Source organism: Suncus etruscus, chromosome 16 (assembly GCF_024139225.1).
Source record: "Suncus etruscus isolate mSunEtr1 chromosome 16, mSunEtr1.pri.cur, whole genome shotgun sequence".
Lineage (NCBI taxonomy): Eukaryota > Metazoa > Chordata > Mammalia > Eulipotyphla > Soricidae > Suncus > Suncus etruscus.
Genome location: NC_064863.1, coordinates 65,026,060 through 65,038,201, shown reverse-complemented (window position 1 = coordinate 65,038,201; position 12,142 = coordinate 65,026,060). Strand labels below are relative to the sequence as shown.

Sequence of the window (12,142 nt, the reverse complement as noted above, 5' to 3'; positions counted from 1 at the left end):
CGTTGTGAGTCATTCCCTGCCTTGTCTTTCCTCATATAGAGCTTTTATGTTTGTTTGTTTGTTTGTTTGTTTTTTGTGGGCAACACCCAGTGATGCTCAGGGGTTATTCCTGGATCTGCACTCAGGAGTTACTCCTGGCGCTGATCTGGGGAACATATAGGATGCTGGTGATTGAAACAGAGTTGGCTGCGTGAAAGGCAAATGCCCTACTCACTGTATTATCTCTCTTTCCCACCATAGGGCTTTTGTTTAGTTTAGTTTATTATTTTATTTTTGCATCCATATTTGCAGCACTCTGGAGCTACACCTAGTAGGGCTTAGGAGACTAGAACCTGGAACTCTCTCCTACAAAGCATGTGCTCCAACCCTTTAATTGATCTTTCTGGCACTTAAAGCATTTACCAAGAAGTTCTGAGTCCAGCTTATTCTCAACTGAGCCTCTATTCCCTCCAAGCCCAACAGCAAAACAAAACAAAACATTCTCCCTTTATTTATTAAGTTCTTTTTTTCTTTCAGTAGAATGCAGAGCAGGGAACACACATACTATTTATACTAGGATAGCATCAGTTAAATTATTTTAATGCAAGTTTAGTCTTCAAGGTCATAGCTCAAACACAAGGAAACAAGATCACTCGGATGACAGGAGATATGTAAATTGGTAGCCTGATGTCACACAAAGGAGTGACATGTGTCTTTTAGCCTTTCATGTTCATCTCTCATATTCATCCATAAATGTATTTCCAGGTCTCAGCAAGACAACTGGATATGTCATACCACATTCAGGAATGCCCAATACTATGGTCTCCCTCCAACTATTTTTAGCTAAGACCTAACATTTAGTGCTTGGAAATTAATGAGTAAGTAGTGTTGTAGGTTCCTAAAACTAGCTGTCAGGCCACCTTTAATTAATTACAAAGAAACAGAGCTACAAAAGATCTACAAAAAGCCATTTTCATAGGAAGAAGAAGGATTTTTAACATTTTAACTGATCTACACCAAGGGGGTAATGCCATTAAATTTCAGAATGTTGGGGGCCGGCGAGGTGGTACTAGAGGGAAGGTGTCTGCCTTGAAGTGCTAGCCAAGGAGGGACCGCGGCTCGATCCCCTGGCATTCCATATGGTCCCCCCCAAGCCAGTGGCAATTTCTGAGCGCTTAGCCAGGAGTAACCCCTGAGCATCAAACGGGTGTGGCCCGAAAAAAAAATTTTTTTGGAATGTTGATAGATCAAATACTCTAAAGTTTCCAGAGGTGGGGGAAACTAATCTCATTCAATATTGGAGTAATTAGAATGGCTTGCCACCTGAAATAAGATATAATGTCAAACAGCTTCAAACTTAGGATAAAATAAGTTGTAAAGCAAAAATACATACAACTATTATGCAAAGAAGTAAAACTAAACAAAGGAGATGATATCAAAAAGTTTTCTACATGTTAAAAGAAACATGGGCTAAAACTAAAAGACAGATTATTTGGAGACAATATTTGTACTCAATACTTCAGATGAATGGTTGATGTCCAATATATATATATATATATATGATACTGAAAAAGATCAACAAAAATTTTTTAATCCCATCAAAAATGAAAATAGAAAATGAAAAGACAATTTTCTGAAAAGATCAGCAGATGTCCAACATGCACATGAAAAATATGCTTATCATTACTTATTATTAGGGAAATCCAAATCAAGATGTCAATGAGATATTATCTTCCATTAGTTAGATTGGCATGTGTCAAAATATTGGTAACAATATGTATTGCCAGAGATGTTGTGAAAAATGAGCTTTCATCTATTACTGATGGGAATGATGTCTGTTCAATTCCATCAGAAAACAGTATGGAGAACTATAAGTAAACTCAGAATTGAGGTGCCACATGATTTAGCAATCCCAATTTTGGGTATTTGTCTCCAGGACAGAAAAATAAATTGTTCAAAAGGAAGTATACACACATTTATTTATTCAATACAATAGCTAAGAATTGGAATCAATCTAGATGTCCAACAATAGACGAGTGGAGCATGAAGATTTACATACTTACAATGCAATATTACATAGCTGTAAAGAAAGATACAATTATGTGATTTGCTGCAATATGGATGGTTAGATATGCTAACTGAAGTAATCCAGAAGAAGGAGGATAACTATAGAATGATATCACTTATATCACTGGGTGAAATAATACAATACGTATCAGGGGTCTCAAACTCAATTTACCTGGGGGCCGCAGGAGGTAAAGTAGGGGTGAGGCAGGGCCGCATAAGGGATTTCGCTTACCGAATATTCGCAATAAAAATCGCATTAGTAAGGGAAAAAATTGCAAAAAATCGCATTAAACATTTGCATACCCTGAACTGAACTGCTTTGGGTATGCGAGTGTTTAATGCGATTTTTTCTTTTCTTTTCTTTTTTTTTTTTTTTTTTGGTTTTTGGGCCACACCCGGCGGTGCTCAGGGGTTACTCCTGGCTGTCTGCTCAGAAATAGCTCCTGGCAGGCACGGGGGACCATATGAGACACCGGGATTCGAACCAACCACCTTTGGTCCTGGGTAGGCTGCTTGCAAGGCAAACGCCACTGTGCTATCTCTCCGGGCCCAATGCGATTTTTTCTTACTAATGCGATTTTTATTGCGATTATTCAGTAACCGAATAATCGCGAATACTGTGATATTTGAAGGCCAGCCGCAGGCCACAAAATGTTGTACGGAAGGCCGCAAACGGCCCGAGGCCCGCGAGTTTGAGACCCCTGACCTATATGACGTTTGGCTCCATAGTATAGAGAAAAGGAAAGAGTGGAGGAAGAGGTGGAGAAAGATGAGTAATAATGGGAACTAGGGATCAAGGGAACACAGGTACAACGGATGTGTGAGAATGATAGACCTAAATATTCAAACCACAGAAATAATAACACTGAAATTTGAGACCCAAACTTTAATAATCACACTTAAGAATGGTGCCTGTAAAGATAACAGGCTAGCAGTGTGTGTGTGTGTGTGTGTGTGTGTGTGTGTGTGTGTGTGTGTGTGTGTGTGTGTGTGTGAAGGGGTGTTTAATGTAATAGAGAACTTGAACATTGGTGGAGGGAAGTTGATACTGGTAGTGGGACTGGTGCTGGAACACCAATTTATGTCTAGAACTCAACTATAAATAACCTTGTGAATCACGGTGCTTTAATAAAATAAAAATTAAAATAACAGAAGAAAACTATTATTTGAGTCTAAAGGTAAATTTTTCAGAGATGCAAAGTATTAGAAAATTTTCTTCAAATTTTTTCTTTCTTAGGAAAATTTGAAAGAACTCAGCCCAAAGTGTTTTTAAAAAGAGGAAAAAAATCAAAGCTAAGTCCTGCCCCCCAGTTAGAGGGGGAAATAAGGGAGGCACCAGGACCAAACAGGCGCAAGACTACTAAGTAGTAGGCTAGATACAGAGGGGACCACATATTCTAGCAACCCTGGGGGTGAGGGAAGAGGATATGGGAAGTAGGACAAAAACGGAGGTGTAGGGAGGACAATTTGGTGATGGGAATCCCCCCTGATTTTATGTAAATATGTACCTAAAATATTATTGTCAACAATATGTAAGCCACTATGATCAAAATAAAAATTATATTAAAAAAATCAAAGCTAGAAGGACTTCTTAGTAGCCAAAGAAAGCATTAGAAGAGTAGCGAGAACTACTCAGAACATTTAGCAACATTATCACACCGCATTAGAAAATTTACAGATATTTGTAGGGGAAAAATCCAATATATCTGAAATCACTGAAGGTAGGGGAGGGGGAACAAAACAAAAAAAATATTTACTTCTAGGGTCAAGGAAAAGAATTTAGTGGAGAAGCACAGATTACCATGTATGAGGTCTTGAGATTAATTGTCACTGTAATGGGGAGGAGGAATAATGTAAACTAGAATATTGATTTCTAGAGATTTAAAATACTCATTTTGCTGTGAACAAAGAATATTTGCCATCTGAAAATGTCTTGAGATGTAGAAATAGCAGTTCTTGGAGCTCTTGAATGGATTTCCAGTTTATTTTTAACTTTCTCTCCTTTTAGGTCAAGAATTAAGATATAACTTATTAATTGGACTATTGTATCCTCACACCAGGGATTGCTTCTATGGAGTCACTGGACTAAACAACTTCTAAGTTATGAAACTTGTCAAACAGTTCCAAAAGTGTGTCGTAAAGAAGCAACCACCTGTCATGCCAAAAAGAGCTTTGATAAGAGCTTTCATGGAAAAGATTCTGAAAGTAGAACATAGTTGATCTTTGTAGGAATGTTTTCTCCATCAGACTAGTTTGTTCTATTCCATCCTCCAATCACACCTTAAGCCCCCATAACGACCCCATTCAGCAGGAATCACCATATCTGAGTTAACACTCCATTTCTAAAATAAACAACTGATTGTGGGGATTGGGACTGAAAGAACTAGCATAAAGGGAAAATGCCACATAAAAAAAACTTCCCTTTTGTTTTTTTGTTTTGTTTTGTTTTGTTGGTTTTTGGAGTTTTTTTGGCCACACCCATTGATGCTCAGGGGTTACTCCTGGCTGTGCACTCAGAAATCTATCCTGCCTTAGAGGGACCATATAGGATGCTGGGGGATCGAACCGAGGTCCGTCCTAGGCTAGTACTTGCAAGGCAGACACCTTACCTCTAGCATCACCACTCAGGCCCCAATAAAACTTCTCTTTTAAGTTAGAATATCCAAAGAAAGAGATAAAAGCTGGGATACTCTAGCAGAAAACAGCCAGTTTTGATTCAATGTCCCAATTTCCATAGAAATGAAAACAAGAACTGACCTTGGGGATTGATCTGGACCTCAGATCAGTATTTTACATGGACAGCTACTCTTTTCTCCGAAGTCTAAAAAATAGTCTTCTTCATTTTGTCCTTACCCAAAAACTTAACCTTTACTTAGCTTTGCAGAGACAAGACAGAGTTCCTTAGGACACTAACCCCTGGAGATTTTTATTGTTTGTTCTGGGTTTCAACCCAAGCTTTGCTAAAACTTTCCTGTTCATTCTCTGTGAAAACCGTTTCTTGTGATCAAGCAAATGGTTGCTTTGAGAACATGACTACATTCGTTATCCTCCAATCTAACAGCATGTTGTTAATAAAGCCACAATGGTTCTTCCTCAAGTCAATAGAAAAAGGAAAGAAAAATGCATGAACAACAGCTCTTCATCAAAAAGAATGACACTAAAAATAATTCTAAAGAAAGATGCTGAATATGAAACATTAAATGACGTTAATAATTCCACGGAATGCTAGAAAGCGGATTTTTTCTTAGAGGAAAGAACCAGTGAAGTCAAAGATAAAATTCTCATAATGATTCAAATATATTCTTATCAAGATTCATAAAAAGTGATAAATACATTTGATAATTATGATAAGCAAACATAAGAATAATGACTATACCACAAATGATTAGGTAAATATGTTCCTTTAATGATTTTCCTTCATTCCCCCTTCAAAATGATGGGAAAGAGAAGGGAACAAAAAGCTTGTTCAAAAAAAGAATTAACTGAGAACTTCCTAAATTTAAGAAGAAACCAACCACAAAAATTCAGGAAACTGGTAGAAAACTCATATTTCTAAAAGCAAAACACAACACAGAACAAAAAGCCCCATCAAGATGCATCACTGTTAAATTATCAAAAGAAAAATGGTACTAGGAAGCTGGGAAAAATATGGTAAGATACAAGGTTTATTATTATTTCTCAGCAGAAACTCTACTATCTAGGAGAGCTTGTAGAATTAACATGTTTAATTTTTTTTTGGTTTTTGGTTTTTGGGCCACACCCAGCGGTGCTCAGAGGTTACTCCTGGCTGTCTGCTCAGAAATAGCTCCTGGCAGGCACAGGGGACCATATGGGACACCGGGATTTGAACCAACCACCTTAGGTCCTGGATCGACTGCTTGCAAGGCAAACACTGCTGTGCTATCCCTCCGGGCCCTAACATGTTTAATTTTAAAAGATTAAAACTACCAGCCAAGAACACACTTAAAGTATCATTTCAACATGATAAGGTTTTGCATAATAGAATTTACCACCAATATATCTGATTACAAAAATATATTGAAATATGTCCTACATAAGAAGAAAAACTTTTAACAAGCAATATACAGTTAAAAATAAAAGAGAGAGAAACATAAGAATAAAATTAGACATAAAACATTGAAAGGGATAAAGATAAAAAAGAAACAGAATCTGGTCAAAGGATGACAAGTCAGTATCAGAACAATAAAGACTATGTGCTATGATTGTATTTAATAATAAAATCTTTGTGAAAAACACAAAACAGGGCCCGGAAAGATAGCACAGCGGTGTTTGCCTTGCAAGCAGCCGATCCAGGACCAAAGGTGGTTGGTTTGAATCCCGGTGTCCCATATGGTCCCCCGTGCCTGCCAGGAGCTATTTCTGAGCAGACAGCCATGAGTAACCCCTGAGCAACACTGGGTGTGGCCCAAAAACCAAAAAAACAAAACAAAAAAAAAACACAAAACACAAAACAAACAAAGAAAAGAGTAGCTTAGAAGAAAAATAAAACAAAACAAAAGAAAATGAGAGCATCACCAAGGTCAACCATTCAACAGAAAAATAAATTCCAGGACTATAAAGCAACCATAAAATAAAGGATAAAATGACAATACTTAAACCCCATATATTAATAATCTCTATATGTAAATCATCTGAACTCACAACAAAGACATAAAAAAGCAGGATCTATCTATAATCGTTGTTAAAAAAAATCAGATCTAAAGACAAGCATACATTGGGGCTGCAGCAATAGTGCAGTGGGTAGGTTGCTTCCTTTGCACCTAGGCTCTTCCCTAGGCCCTTTCCTTCCCTTCCCTTTCTAGGCCCACTTAGGTCCACTTAGGTTCTATCCCTAATACCCCCTTATAATCCCCTGAATCCATAAGAATTGAGCTCTAAGCACCGAACCAAGAGTACACCTTGAGCACAGCCAGGTGTTGCTTAAAACCCTCTAAAATCAATTAATTAACTGTTCCCCCACCCAGTGGTATTGAAGAGAAAATATATAGCAGGTAGGGATTTGCCTTGCAGGAAGTCGACCTGGGTTTGATCCCTGGTACCCCATATGCCCTCCCATGTACTGTCATGAGTAATTCCCTAAGTTCAGAGCCAGGGGAAAGTTCTGAGCATTGCTAAGTGTGATCCATCCCACTTCAATTAAAAAAAATAAAGACAGGGGCCGGAGATATAGCACGGAGGTAAGGCGTTTGCCTCTCATGCAAAAGGTCAGTGGTTCGAATCCCGGCGTCTCATATGGAGTAACCTCTGAGCACTCACGGGTATGACCCAAAAACCAAAATAAACAATAAAATAAAATAAAATAAAATAAAGACAGGCAAGTGTTTTAAGTAAAATAAGATGTAACCTAACAACAGCAAGCATATACTCATGGTGAAGCGTTGAAGGAATTTCAAGGCAATAATACCGTTCTCCTATCTAATAAAATGCTTTCAACTCCTGGTAGGCTCGCCAAAAAGGAAAAAAAAAAATGCTTTCAGCATAAAAGATTAAGAAGACAAAAATAGACACTGTATAATGATCCGGGGAACAAGCTGGCAAGAAGATATAACTGTCACTATATGCATCCAACACAAGTACACTATAATATATAAAATATATTATCTGCCCTAAAGGGAACATTGACAGAAACACAATAATATTAGGATACCTCAACTGACCACCTTCATCATTGGACATAATATTAAAAAAAATTAAATAAGAGTGAATTTCCTTGCACCTGGGTCCCCAACCCACAATTTCAACTCTGGCTGTCTCTGAACTTTCACATCAACATCCCATACCATGCAGCCATTTATGTAGCCACAGACCCATTCTTCTCCATGACATCACACATTTATATCTCCTACAGTGAACCCAGAGTCTCATGTAGACCCAGCCTCCAACAACAACCTCTCATTATTAGAATTTTCGACCTCTACCACCCTACTTTCCCTACCAAATAGTCCTTACAAAGTGACCAAAAATCAATAGAGGCAGAAACAATGTTTCTAGTATAGTGAAGAACATTCTAGATAATGATTAAGACTGTCTGAACATATAGGGTGCTGCGGACAATACTGCAAAGGGTAAACACCTATATAGATAGACCTCACTAACACAAGGGTTAGTACTCAAGACACGAATCCTATACATACCCAAAAGTTGATCTATTAGTTTCTTTTCTTTACAAGTACTTTACTTACCTTTTTGTACTCAGCGCTCTTTGTACTTGCCCTCCCCACCTCTCTACATTAATATATACCAAAGCTAACTTCTATATGTTTATATGGGGGTAGGAGCACACAGAGATAGGAATCCTCCTTAAGAGACAAACCTAAACCACAAACAACCCATACCTATACTCCCTATTCCCTCTCCCCCCTTCAGAAATCTGACTATCCCTTCACCCCTCAATCCCATCCCCGATATCCCCACCACATTATAACTCTTCACCCTCAGTTCTTAATCCATTAGGCATCAAGACCGACCTCCTACCCCAAAGATCCAGTACCCAAGTGAAGAGACTCCCACTCAAACTCACACCTCGTTCCTGGCAAGAAAATACAACCAACACCCCGACTGACTCATGTAGTGTGGCCCTCCTAATCACCTCTCCCTAATGTGGACAGTGGCTTAATACTGGACCTAGCTCCAAAAGAACTCCCACTGCAAGAACTCTACCCAAGACCTCCCTGCCTGGAGCCCAGACTCCACAAGGAAATCTCAAAGACAATGGGGAAGCCTATATTTTCATCATAAGTATAGACCTATATAACACTACCTCTTATCCTGTTTTTCCCCAAATGTAATCTCCTGTATCACTTTCTCCCTTTTCTTTGTTTTTTTTTTTTCTTTTCTTCTTGTTTGTTTGTTTTTTCTTTTTCTTTGTTTGGTTTTTGTTTTTTGATTTGATTTGTTTTTGTTTCTTTTGGGCCACACCTGGCAGCACTCGGAGGGTGCTCCTGGCTCTACGCTCGGAGATCGCCCCTGGTGGGCACGGGGGACCATGTGGGATGCTGGGATCTGAGCCACCATTCTTCTGCAGGAAGGACAGTCGCCTTGCCTCCATGCTATCTCTCCCGGCCCCACTTTATTCCTTTAATTACGTCTTTTATTTAATCTTTTTTCTTGAGATATGTGTGAGCACATATATTTTTAGTTTTTGTCCTGTGTCTGTTTTCTTCTCTCTCTCCACCCTCAAATCCACCAGCAATATAATGTAACTTCTTCCTACAAAGGCATATTAAAAAAAAAGGGGGAAATTTTATGTGTAAAAACAAGCTCTTATCTACTAGGCATAAGAACTTATACTTTTTTTTACAACACAGGGGCATCCCCACCCTGAACGTATGTCATGTGAACCAACTTAGACCCCAGGGAATTAAGCACTGACGGTCCAGCCCTGACTCCTGGATCCCAGACATAGAAAGGACAGAGTTCTCCACAACAGCTCCAGGAACCAAATCCCCTCCAGGGCATCCATAATGCTGCTCTGACACCAACATGCGCCAGTTCTAAATTGATAACCTGACAACAAAGAAATGGGAACAACTTGATCCAAGAGCAAGTTGTCCTTTCTCACCAGACAATGATAAGACAAAATCAGAAGACATGTCACCCTTTGATCTGTGCAAAAGCCAAGATCGCTATATACAGATGACTGGTGTTACACCCAGACTAGACAGTAAGCATCCCGGGACCAACAACAACAACAACAACCACAAAAAGCACTAGCCTAGCTTTTGGTCTACGATCTGTTCAACAAACAAGATCTCCAATTCCAGAGGTCTGACTGAGATAATCGCAACTGAACAGATCTTCCGGAAACATAACGAAAAACTCTATCCCAGGCTCCATCCTAGGAGCAACGTAATGACCAAGACCACCAACTACAGAAGATGGATTAAAGCGACACAGAAGAAGCAGAACTGCTAAAACCACAAAGACTTCATCATAAGCTCCATTCCTTGAGCTGTACAGACACCAAGATCTCTAGATAGAGATGTCCAATTTTACCATCCATGACGAAGCAGAAGTCTTCTATACACCAAAAAAAGCACCAAGGGAAGAGTAAATGATCATGCAAGTTAATCCCATGACAGTTTACTTCAGGGGTGGAGAAACCCTGTATCTCCTAGGCCAAGAGAATTCCCTCTATAATATCCCCTAATAGTTACTGTGCCTATGCAGGGAGAAAAAGAAGAAAAAAGCACAAAATAATCATTTTTCCACATATATATTTATTGATTGATCAATTTTTATTGGCGTCTTTATTTTGGTGTATATATTGAAGTTGATGTCTCCAATTTTATTTTATTTTATTTTATCTTTATCTTTCTTTTTGTACTCCGGCATGGTTTGATTTCAGAGCCAAGACTATTGTGTGGTGCTTATCTTATTGCAGTAGTGCTCACTGGATACTTAATTTGATATTTCTTTCTGTATTAATGTGGTGTTTCAATTACCTTTTCCATGTCCTCAATCAAACTGAGGTTAAAAGCCTCTAGAAGGATTCCACCATTTTCGGCTTATTTAATTTATTTTTCTTATTTTTTACTCTATTTTATTGCTTTTCTTTTCTTCAAACGAAACCACATAACTCAAATTATCGAGCTCCACCTCTCAAATAGAGGGGGAAACAAAGGAAGGTACCAGGACCAAACAGATATATGATCACTAATAGTAAGCTAAACAAAGAGGGGACCACCTACTCTAGCAGTCCGGGGGGTGATGGTGGGGAATATGGGTTGCAGGAAGGGAATGGGGATGGGGGGAAGGACAAATTTGGTGATGGATATTCCCCTGATTCAATGTTAATATGTACCTAAAATACTACTGTGAAAGATATATAAGCCAATATTATCAAAATAAAAATTAAAAAAAAAAAAGTCTGTCTGAAGTTTGAAGTTCCACTCCTAGGTTCCTTGAAGCATTAGTGAGAAAACAAAGGAATTCAGTTGTTTAGCAGATGGGGATAAACATCCAGATAAGCCCTCTAGTTTAACAAAACTCATCACTGTTTGAGGAAGATAGTGGTTTCTTTTGGTTAGTATTGTGAAAATATATTGTTTGTCTTTATCAGTTAAAATAATGTCAATTGATAGGGAGCATATAGATCTGTTGTTAAGAAAAGTTGTGCACAATGAAATCCTAGGCTGACATGCCATTTTTTTTCATCTATTCAGCAAACTGCTAAAAAATATTAAACTATTCTTGGGCCAGAGCGATAGCACAGCGGTAAGACATTTGCCTTGCACATGGCCGATCCAGGGTGGACCTTGGTTCAATCCCCGGTGTACTATATGGTTCCCCTAGCCAGGAGCAATTTCTGAGTGTATAGCCAGGAGTAACCCCAAAAAGAAAAAATAAAAGAATATCAAACTATTCTTATACAAATAGGTGAAAAGCTTGTACAAAGATGAAGTAAAAAGAAGTAGTAAAAATCTGTTTCCAATGTTGCTATGTGGCCCTCTTAGAAAAGTTTCCTAGGTTTCTACTAATTATACCATTTTGGTGAAAATTAAATCTGATGTAAAATTATTTACTTTTTCCCTAATTGGCTCCTGGATCTGAATTATCAACAATATCTTCCACCTTATGTATTTTTCCATTACACCTTGAGTAAAAAGGATTCAATTCTTCAATATCTTAAGAAAGTTTATATGGGGAGAAGGGACCATGGGAAAGCTAGGGCTGAATGTGTGGGTTGGTACAGTGTTCACAGGAATGCCAATTGGTGCAGTTAGAAAGAAAAGTAAAGTAATTTAAAAAATCAAAAAATTATTCCCTTCCACAAACTCATACTCCATTCGTTAACAGATAAAATGGAACATGTTTCATTATGAATTAAATATAAATTTACTGTAAAAATAATTAAAAATGATGTGTTCATGTACAGAAAAAGATCACATACTTATAAAAATAAACATCAGAAAAGACGACATCAGGGTAAAAGAAATAGTTTAGTGGATTAAGGTGCTTGCCCTCATGTAGCTGACCTGGGTTCTGTCCCAACCCCACATATGATACTTTTATGAGTGATCCCTGAATACACAGCCAGATGTAGCCCAAACACACACACACACACACACACAGT

The 12,142-nt window shown here is 38.2% G+C and overlaps 1 protein-coding gene across 1 annotated transcript in view; it reads right to left on the bottom strand.

The window, feature by feature from the left end:
- ART3 (ADP-ribosyltransferase 3 (inactive)) overlaps positions 1–12,142 on the bottom strand; it is a 108,389-nt gene that overhangs the window by 21,848 nt on the left and 74,399 nt on the right. The window lies entirely within an intron of this gene.